The sequence below is a fragment of the Athene noctua genome, chromosome 6 (genome assembly GCF_965140245.1).
Source record: "Athene noctua chromosome 6, bAthNoc1.hap1.1, whole genome shotgun sequence".
NCBI lineage: Eukaryota > Metazoa > Chordata > Aves > Strigiformes > Strigidae > Athene > Athene noctua.
The window spans coordinates 23,233,889-23,245,358 of NC_134042.1; positions in this window are offsets into that span (position 1 = coordinate 23,233,889).

Below are 11,470 nucleotides of genomic sequence, written 5' to 3' on the forward strand. Positions count from 1 at the left end.
TGGCCGATGCAGAAATAACTGCAAAAAATTCCTGACAGCCTTCAAGTCTGAACGCTGTTCAGGTTTTTATGGTATGTCTTAACACTTGCAGATACTGGATCATTTTAATCTGGAATAGGATGTATTTTACCTATAATTTACTTAGTGTGCAGATCTCAGTTTTTCAGAGTGCTGTATCAGAAACCACCTCTACAGAATCTGAAGCATAATGCAGTGTTCAGACTCTACAGCAGACCACAGGTTTCTGGTGAATAACTGTCCTGGAGAACCAAAGTGTAACATTAGTGTTCGCTCGTGTCAGATTCAGTCCTTCAACTAACTCATAGTTTCCATGGAATCAGAAGGGATGCATTTAATCTGTCATCATGGCTAGTGAAAGCGAACACTTCCTTCCTTATTGACAAATTCTTTCCCAAGTATGTAGACGGTGCATGTTGCGGCTGTTGCCCATATGCTTCTCATCTTCCCTATAAAATACAATGCTTTCGTGTTTAAACCTGGTATTTTTGTTGCTGAATGGAGTGTCATTGATGCCTAGCCAACATTCTGGTGCTTTTATATTACAGAATAGCGTTTAATATACCTGATTATAATAATTCTTTGTTACTGGTTTTTATTTGGTATGTTTAGAAGATACGGAGAATTATTTCACTGAATGCCTACAGTGCAGTAACCGTGGTTTTTCAGTCTTAAAGGGTGATAATAATGAAAGGCCATTGTTGTTGTACTTACAAGGTGTTTGAGTTAAGAAAAGATGGGAAAGGAATCTCATGGTGGTATTTCTAGCTGTGACTGCATGTTAGTGCTTCAGGGGTAGATAACACTGACTTGAAGAGTACCTCTGGCTGCTTATGCAACTGACTGATCCTATATAGTGTAGCTGTAGTTTGTATTTTCCCCAGAATTATGGTATCACAGTTTGTCTGTTCTTACAGATTGCTTCACAACTGAAGAAGTGAAGGGAAGGCAAAGGAGCCGTTCTCATCACTTCCTGCAGGTCTCTCAGCTTTGCCACTGGTGAAAATTGTCAGGGGCTCCTAAAGTGCTCTTGCAGGTTTTTCCTGAATTAAAAGTAGAAAACGTATAGAGTGGTAAGTTATGAAGTGAAGTTCTTCGGTTAACTGACACTGAATGCAATGCATTGGTGAAGCATCTAGAAGAGAAAAAGTTGTGCCATTAAATTACAGGCAGTGCGGTCTCCCCTTGTTGGTTTCACCCTTGATACTTGGCAATGCGACCTGAGTTTCTCCAGTGCTTGCACTTGCTTGGTCATATTGATCCCATGCAAGTTGGGAATGAAGAAGAGATCAAGAAACCTACCTCAAAAAAATCATGTACTTTGAACAGCTGCCTCTTGAAACACTTAGATGAAGTTATTAAATATAGAATGTAGAAAAAAAAAAAGGGGGGGAGAATGAAATATCCTTGGTTCATTATTGAAATATGTATGTATTTACACATACACTTTTTTAACTTGGTGAAGAAATAGATGTTGATATAGTGGTTCTAACACAGTAACAGGTGGCTAGCCTGCTACAGATAAATATTGCTTGCAATTCAGATGTTAAGTTTTGAAAACTGAATGTAAACGGATGTATCTAATTTTGATATTATGTCTGTGAGTGGTGTAGTTCTAATGTTGGTTTCATTTTTATTATCCTATGTGGTCACACAAATAAGCCTGATTATGTCCTTTATTTAACTGTATTAGAGTTGAAAAGTTTCTTTATCTCTTCCCAGATGACTGCTTTCTTTATTCTTTCTTCTCTTTTGACTTAATTAGTCCTAAAGTCAAAACTTACAATTTATAACATGATCATAATACTTGTCTCCTGTAAAACATTCTGGGTCCCACATAAAGTTTATAAAAGTCTATCAATACTCTTTTGTCCCCTTTTGTCTGCACTTGTCTGTGTGCACTCATTTGCTCTTTGTGTATGCAGGACCTGGGGCAACATAGCACTTGTCCATGTCTGGAGATTATGATTGCTAGGAGGTAGATATCGGGCTGATCCTTTTCCATATCCTAACCTGCTTTTAATGAAAGACTGCTGGAAAGAACAGCCTGGAGACGGTTTTAAAATGATGTAGGATAAATATTACAAGTTCTCAGTGTATCAGTGAGGTGAACATGCTTGCCTCAACTGGGCTTTATTTCTGTGCTAGAGGTTTGTGTGTAGCGAGTTTTCAAGCCTTCCAGCAATAGTGTAAAGGGAGGAGGAGATGGGAAAGCTCTTCCCTCTGCCCTCCTCTCTAACCTCAAGGGCCAGTATTGTTTTTGCAGTTTGGGGCACCAAGTCCTCTGTCCAGTGTGGAGTTTTGGACCCCCAGAAAGAGGGTCATGGGTTAGTGTGTGACAACCAAAATTGGTACAGCTAAACAGTGGGGACATACAATACCGACCTTCAGTTGTTCCTCAGCATCTCTGTTCCTGAAGCATGCTGCCCTGAGTAATTTTTGTTGTTTTTTAATGTAAAATAGTTTTGAGTGGTATTACTACCACAGTCTGCAGTTCTGAGTCATCTTTACATCTTGTCATAGTTGTCCAGGTTCATTTACCAGGATACAAAGCTTCTGTGATCTGAAATACTTCTGGAGAAGTAGAAATCAAGCTCTATTCTCTTTGGGCTTGTGCATGGTGCTATCAAGCATTATTTTGTTTTCTCTCTTCTTTTCAAAGAAGATAGTTTCTAAGAAAAATCAGAGGGATGAACTCTTATCTGTCAGAGGAGTGTTTTTGTAGTATGATAGTGACACCACCAAGTAAATGGCTCATTCAGTGAAGGCATGGAAGTAGTGTATGAAGATGTGAATCCTGCTGGAATCATCTAGAAGACTGTGGCAGAGTAAGTGAATAGTGGAACAAATGGTGCTCAATCATGGCCATAGTTCTTTGAAGGAAACATACTTTTTTTTTTTTTTTTTCTCTCCAGAAGGGAGGTGAACTGGTGTGCATGTACTGTCATTGTTAAGGTTGAGCTCTGACCCAGTGGGGAAATGAGTGCAATTTGACACCAGAAACACCCTAAAAGACTCTGAAGACATTTATGTCCAGTCATAGTATTCAAGGTATCGGGAGCAACTAGATGCTTCTGGTTTTTCTCTGCTTCTCATAAGCTGAGGGACAGGGTCTTATAGCTCCCTTTGGATTTTGACCACTGCCCGACATCCACTACTCTACTTAAAACATCAGCTGTAATGTGGTTTTAAGCTACTAATCTGTAAACAAGTTGAGTGATTTATTGAAATGTTACCCTTCCCCCCTCCCCTTTTTGGTTTTTCCTTATTTTTTTTCTCTTCCCCCTTTACTTCCTCTGGAAACAGCAGAGCTGCTCAACCAGAGTTCTCTCAGTATGGAGAAGGGATTCTGCTGCAGGGCATTCTGGTTTGGGAGTTCTTGGCTTTAGATCTCACCTCTGCAGCTTTGCAGTACAAGAGAGCGTATGTTTGTTAACTTCTGGGCTTGCTACAAAACCTATTTTTTCCCCTCCCTAAAGTTGCTGAGGATGAGTGGGCTGAAGCAAATGTGTACAGGCAGTTATTTATGTTTGTGCATTAATTTATGGGAGAGGTGCCCAGAGCCCTAGGATGGCAACATATCTTCAGAAATGTAAAGAAAAAAATAGCTTACAACTCATTCCTTCTGATGTACTAGTTAAGGAAGCACACAGCTATTCTTGCACTGAACAGTAGTAAGAAGTGTGTTCTGAACTTTAGATGATAATTGTCTCTATATTCTGAATTGTCTTACAAAAAAGTAAGCAATTGCCTTCTTGCAGATAAGTTGCACATACAGCTGAAGGACTACTAGAAAGTGTGCTAAATGTGAGCAAATAGGGTATGTGACTGGTTTAGCTCATCAGTAGGAAGCTACGAAAGTGGGAATTTTAAGAGTTGAGAAATTTTAGACTGAATCTAAGGCAATATTTATGGTGGGTATTTTTTCCCTTCTGGTGTTTTCAGTGACTTCTGCCTGCATTTTTATAATATGAGAACATGTTCCAACACATTCCGTTCCCAGTGCTGCAGTGCTCTTAACAGCCATGTAGTTGTATGCTCGAGGAAACTACTGAGGAGGCACCGAAGACAGTTTGTACCAGCCTTTTCCCTTTCAAGAGCTGTAAAAGAAATGTCTGCTTACAGGAAGGCTATTCTGGTTTCATGTAAGATAAAAGACTTTCCCACCCTGACAAAGTTCTCAGGAATATACATGGTTGGCCAAACCCACAATCTTGACAGTTTCTGTGGGTTTTTTGGGTTGGTTGGGTTTTTTTCTTTTTTTTATAAAAATCAGGGTGAAAAAACCCTAATATACATTTTAATTGTTGAATTGGAAACATTTTGGGGGGTGGAATTTAGGATTCAAATAAAGTATTAGGATTAGCTAAGTAACCCTCTGGAAATACTGGTAAAATATTTACACTGACAAGAATAACCTTTTCTTGTTAGTTTTCCTAGTGGCATCACAATTTTCTGACTAGCAACCAGATTCTTTCTTATGACTTTGTGTATTTTATTTGCAGGTATATTACTACCGTTTTTAAACTACAGTTGCATTCAGTAGTTTCAAAAATATCTTGTGTGGAAGTATCTGCTTATAGGAGGGCCCTGGATTCTTCTTTATTCTGATGGTGAGTAAAAGGGATCCAGATTTCTTACTGAGAACATAAAAAAGGAGACAGCTAACATTCTTCCTTATTAAAGAGCAACTAGGATGACCTTTTTTGCCTGAACTGGCAGAAGTTTCCAGCTGCAACTGGCACCTGCAACTGCCACATCTGGAGCACCCATATACAGAGAACCTGTTCTGTGTATGTAACTTTCCAAAGAGAGAAGCAATAGGTAAAGCAGATAAAAGCATGTCTTCATTTTTTCTTACTGGAAATTTGACTACAAGAATGACTGTGATAGCCTGTTTTATAGTTTTATACCATAATCTAGCTGAGTATAAATGCAAGATTTGTATTTTCTACTGCCTCTCAAAAATACTTGGCAGACCTGTGTTCCTATACTCATCTTATTCCCATTTCTGAGCTGTACCCAGTTTCTTTTAAAAGATAAGTTGTCTACAGGCATACAAAATCATATTAACTCAATGGCAGTATTAGCTCAGTTTAGAAGGTGTAGTGAACATTGTCAGAAACAGTCTTTGGTTAAAGTTTATCTGATAAAGTTAGACCAGGTCCTGTGCTATTGTTGAAATGCTTCTCTGCCTTAAAAAGTGAAATAGAAGCTAACTTGAGATGAAAATGTTGCACTGCCTGCTTTGGTGAAGTTTCAATCAGCAAGGAAGGAATTACAGTTTTTGTTTACTTGTGAAGTCCCAGCAGGCAGCTTCTACATGATCAGTGGAATTCTCACATACGTGCATGCACGCATGGGGCAGTACGGAAATGGCTCTCCAACACTGTTGTTTTCTCCACACATTATTATTTCCGCGTCTCCAAGTGTCTTAAGATTCAGCTGTGTATAACACGACATGTTGAGTTTTCCACCTTGTATTGGAAACTAAAATTTGCTCTAAGTGCATAAATTTTTAGTCTATGTCTGCTTCCTGAAGAGCATTCATGCTTTATCCATGTATTTGGTATTTAAGAAGCAGAGAATTTAAAGGTGAGTGATTTTTGCCTCTATGAATTTCAGAGAAATCTAGAAGTTTCTGTATTGGGAATTGGCCCCTGTTCTGTGTCTGTGGAAGACGTCCAGCTGCAGCATTCCTAGAAGTGCGCTGTGGGTAGCTTGTCCCTTGTGTCTTGTTTCTACACAGGGCAGAGGCTCAAAGGTTGGCCTTTCGTGTGCAGGGGTATCCTTGAAAACCTGTGGTACCTGGATGTGTACTGCCTTCTTTAAATACTGCAGAGGGAAAGTTCTCTCCCTCTGATTTTGAAAACAATTTTTGAAAACTGTCCTCTTTTTTCACATCAGCAATGTGAGTATTTGCCCTTTTCCTCAAGAGGCTTAAAGGAACACACTTCTGTTCCTGAACTGCAAGCTTTTCCTGATTTTTCTGATTTTAATTGATGTAGCAGATAAAGAATTGTGTAAACAAGTTTTCAGAATAGCTTCATGGCAAAATGGAAGAAAGAAGTTCAAATACATGCATGAGATCTTCATGTACACATACTCACTGAGCAGAAAATGATTAAATCCTTTTCCCTTTTGATGCTGAAAAATAGTTGTTTTAAAGATGCATTTTAAAATGCATGGGCACGAGTATACTAGTCTTCTCAAATCTAGAAGACCATATATAGTGGTCTTCTCAAATCTAAAAATCTGATTGCACCCTTTTGATTGTTACAAGAACTGTGAATTAAATTCTTAACAAGCTTACTGCTAAAAATTCTTTAGCCCTCCCCACTTTCCCAAATGAAGCAAGTAGTGAAGAGCAAGGAATAACCTTACCTGTCTCACATCACCCGCTGTTATGCTGTATATTACCTTGCCCATTTGTTATAGCCAGCTGTTGCGCCTCTTGCCTTATACTTAAATCACAAGTTTTTGGAACAAGAAACTTTTCATGCTAGGAAGTATTTGGCATCTTCTTGGTGGCGCATCTAGGAGCCACGCCTGTACCGTAAAAAAAATAAAATGGCCAATACACATACAATAGCTGGGATTATTCTGATTTTTGTAAATCATGTTGGTGAATTCTTATTGGATACTATACCAATAGCACTGTAATAACTTAGTGTATGTAGGAACTGCATTTAGAATTGAGAGGTCTCATAATGATCCTATCTTCATTCATTGTCCTGCCTCGCTGCTTTTTTTTTTTCCTTATTCTCTGGAAGTGTTTTCACTCTTTTCCTTATGTAACAGCCCAGTTTCTTTCTGTTTTCCCTTGCTAGGTGGTAGATGTTTATGGCCATACAATGTTTTCTGCTAACAAGATTCTGGAAGTTGTGGACACAGCACAGATTGTTTAAGAAATGTATGGTTTGTGGGGGAAAAGAAAAAAGCAACAAAAAAAAAGTTTTATAACATCAAGAATAATAAAAAAAGGTCATAAAATAGGTAACAAAATATGGAAATGGATAAGAACTGAAGTTAAGGCAAAGGTCTTCAAAGGGGGAAGAATTTGTTTTTTAAAGAAGGTGAAGATCCACTTCAAAAGTAAGCCACTTCAAACAGAGGGGAATTGCTGCATGTGTTAACATAAGGATTCTAGCTCCAGGTATGCAAGTAGGTTTATCTGACTACTCTGTATTTAAATTGTTGAGCTGGTCTAATCAATAATAAATGCTTATTAAGTTTTAAAATTTACACAAGTATTGAGATACAACAACTCTTGACCCACAAGAAATATTATTAAATATTTTATTTGAATATACAAATATAGGTCTTAATCATTCTTGTATCTCTGGAAATTCATCTGTACTTTTCTTCTAAACCTGTGAAATAGATTCCACTTTTTCCATGTCTTATTTCAGTGATTCAGTATCCTTATGGGAAGAAAGATTCTCCTGGTAGCCAAGGTAAATCTTCTTTACTGCAAGATAAACTGACTTCAAGTTCTGTTGCAAGTGGACATGGTGAGGTGAATATTTATCACTGTCACCTTTATGGTGATCTTTAGATGCTGAAAGACTGCTATGTCCCATTTCTCTCTCACTGCTTTGCACAGCTGTCTTTGTCCATTCCTTTAAGCTTTTTTACAGTTTGTGTTTATAAACCTTGTAGTATTTTTGTTACCTTTCTTTTAAGTATATTGGAGGTCCAAACTGGGCAGTGTCCTGACCACTCTGCTAATACAAATTGAACTAGTGTAATATCTCTTGTATCTTGTAAATAACATGTAAGACTGATTAGCCCCATAGCCAATATACTACAAGCCCTGAATTTTATTACCAGTGTGTACTTTTAAAATGGTGCCATTCAAACGGGGGGACTGGTTTTAGTTGAAGCTCACATGACCCAAGTTCTTTTATTGCATTGTTTAGTGCACGTTTCTGTCCACTCAAGGAACTGGTGTGAACTGTTGGGTTACCGGCGCCTGCCCAGTAAGTGTGTGAGTGATGGGGAGATGATGCAGGATGAGACGTTCTGCAATTCTGTCTTGCAAAGAGGTTGGCAGGCAGATGGTTTTATTATTAGTTGTTCCTGAGATAGCTATTAAATCATGCTACAACTCTGTGATTGAATGCTGTCATTGAGAAGTGTGATGGCGAAAACACAAGATAGTGAGCCTTCGATAAAAGCAAAGGTGGCTTTTCACAATGGTTACTGAACGGAGTGGTGAGGAATTAAAGATGTGTCTCTTCTTAATACTTAATGCAGATAGGCTCTTTTCCTTAATTATCATGGCTGGTTTGCTTTAAAAATATATTAAAATAGCTTTGTTCAGTGAGGATACTAGAATTAATGTTTGTTCTTTAGTGGATGCTTCTAACATTCAGGAGAGAAATGTAATTAGGTGACGTAAGTTAGATGTCTTCACTTCTGAATTACTTTTATGTATCCAAAATATTAAAATACTTTCCACTTCTCAGAGTACCTAATTAACTTCTTTTTCTAAAATTGAAAGAAATGAGGATTTTCTTGTAGCCCTTTTAGCTTTGTCTGCAAAGATATATGTGTTGTATAAACAATGCAAATGTCTTTGGTGCTGAATCCCATAATAAAGATCTCATTTAGTACATGCTAATTTAAGATTTAATGTCATGTTTCCATAAGGTCTGTTGACTATTAAATTTATGGCTCCTTTTGTCAGTACCAGGGCTAGATAAAAGCAACAAAATCCCTCTTTAATTTGTGAAATAAATACCTGTGTCTGAAAGTCTGTGCTTTGGCCTTTTAAACACACAGGTCTCCTCCTCTCATTTTCACTTTATCTACGTTCATAGGAAGGTAAATCCATAATGCTGCAGTATGACTCTTCATTGGAATAGAGGCCATTAATCAAGTTATGCTGGCTTTGGAGTGTGATATCAATATCACTCCCTTCATCCTTTGGTGTTCATAGTGCATTCCAAAATATTGAAGCAGAAGCTTCTTAAATGACAAAGTGAACAACTTACACTACACCTGTAAAAGCTAGTATCATGAAAGGATTGCTTTAAGAAAAATATCCTATTAGGAAGCATATTTCTCTAATGTTGTCGATATATTTATAGATACAGCTATCCACACATGACATCATAGACAATGCACTGTATAGAAGTGCAATCCATTGTGGTGTGAATGTGATGGTTTTATTGACAGAAGTGTGGGATAACCATAGGATCAATTGATTGCAAAGCCACTGCAGAAAGCACTAGTATGTATACAAGAAAGACTATATAAAGAGATATTTTTTTCGCAATCTAGCATGTTTGTGTGTTGTTGAGATATTAACACAGGATGAATTTATTTTCTTTCTACTCCCATTATGTCATCGGTATTCAACTGCAACTTTATTAAGGTATGTCTGGGCACCAAGAAAGGTTTTGCTGGGATACCAATTATGTTATCAAAGATCACGTGTCTTTGAGTTTGGAGTGAAAGGGAAAGATCACCAGTCCACTCAGCCTATTTACTTACATCACACTGCTTTGAGGAAGCACCAAAATAATAGCTATATTGACACATGAATTCTTTTGGCTAGCAAAGGCCTTGCTGTGAATGTGGTTTAGATAAGCTTTCTTCATCATTGCTTCATTGGTTTGGGGGATCTGATGACTAGCTAGGTCGATGTAGTATTATTCATTTGGCCTGCAAGTGTTTATTTTATCCTCAGCAACATCCCACTGCTGGGTCCCAGCAGTGAGGTGGTTCTGGGTTAGCATGTATGTGTTCATGTGCTCTCTTTGAAGACACAGTAAGGTGCCACAAGGGCTGGGGATTCTAGCTGTAGACCCAGTACTGTCTGTGGACCACAAGTGAGCTGCCTTCAGCTGAGATTCATAGCTGGGCTTCAGAGCTCAGTGAATGACTTTATTTTTAATAATGAAGCAGGCAAAAAAGAAAGCACGTAACTAGGCAAGTAAAAAACAAACCCCAAAATGTTTCTGTTGAAAGACAGGAAATTATTTCTCTTCTAGATTTCTCTTCTCAGTGAAATTCTGTAATGCTTTCAGGGAAGCAATAAGATTTGTGAAATATTTCACTGCATATGCTTTCAGGAATAATGTTTTAAAGGTAAAATGTTAATTTATTTAAAATGCATAATTAATTGATCGATCTATGAGATTTTACTTCTTTTAAAAATAATATATTACTTTTAAAAGTCATACCTGCTTGAACTGTTCCAAAAAAATCACTTACTTTCCTGTTTGCTTAAAATACTTTGGCCAGTTCTCACATTCCTTCTCTTAACCAGATTTGCACATCTTGTTCACCATTGAAAGCATTTGCTGCCAACAGCTTCAGGTCTCCTCAGGCTGAATTAGACGTAGGAGTCATCCTCATGTTACCTTTTCAGTCTGAATGTCTTCCTCCTTTCCTTCCTTATTTTTGGGGAAGGGATCAAGTGCCAAGGGCTTCTTGTGCTCAGAAATGCTGATCAGCAGCTCAGGCAACAAATCAAGCAGAACTCTTGCAGACCTTCTGAACAAAGAAGTTGTTGAGCAACATTGTACGAGTTTCTTCTCTGGCACTCAACTGTCACTCTTTTGAGGTGATGGTTTGTACTGGCTGCATGCCTCCAGCCACAAAATATTTGCTAGGGGACAGGATACACCTGAGTCAGTGCTCCAGCAGAGAGAAGTGCAGTAAGGCAGCAAACAAGTTCATTGTAGACAGCTAAAGGCCAGGAGGTCACGTAGCCCCAGGCTCATATGTTGCGTAGGAAGGAGGGCAAGGATGCCTTTCCTTGGAGGTTTGATATCATCACTCAGATCTCCAGGTGAACATCTGGGATCTGGCCTGCTGCCAGCCCCTGTGAGCAACTGGCCGAGTGCTGCAAGTGTGCCTCTGGAGAACCGACCCCTGCAGAGCTCGTAGACCTCTGTTCCTTTCTTCACTTTCTCCCAGATCTCCTGTGGCCACAATGGTCCACTGAATGTTCACTCATATTTTATCACTGTATTTCAATTTCTTTTCTCACAGATGGATTAACTTGTATTTTTCCTGTCTAAAAAATCTTTATTCTGCCAATACTGAAATCTACCTTAATCTCTTCTCTTGGTTACAGCAATGTTTATGAGATGTATTATTGACTAAGAATTTGACAAACATGCTGCTCTCTTCTTGGCATACTCCTTTCAATTAATCAATATAGCTGTTAAAAAGAACAAGGCTAATATGAGTCTCTCAGATTCGATGTGATAAAAGCTTCAGCTTGATGTTATGTCACTTACTGTTATCCTTTGTGTATGACTCTACAGCCAGTTTTCATTTGTGTGACTTGCACAGCTGGACTAGCCCTCAATTAGACTGGAATTAACTGTATTGAATGTCTTATTAATATTTCATCTGAGTTGTTCTTATCATCTGTGATGTTCATTTGTACAACAAAAAAGATTACACATGGCAACATCTCAGATTTACTATT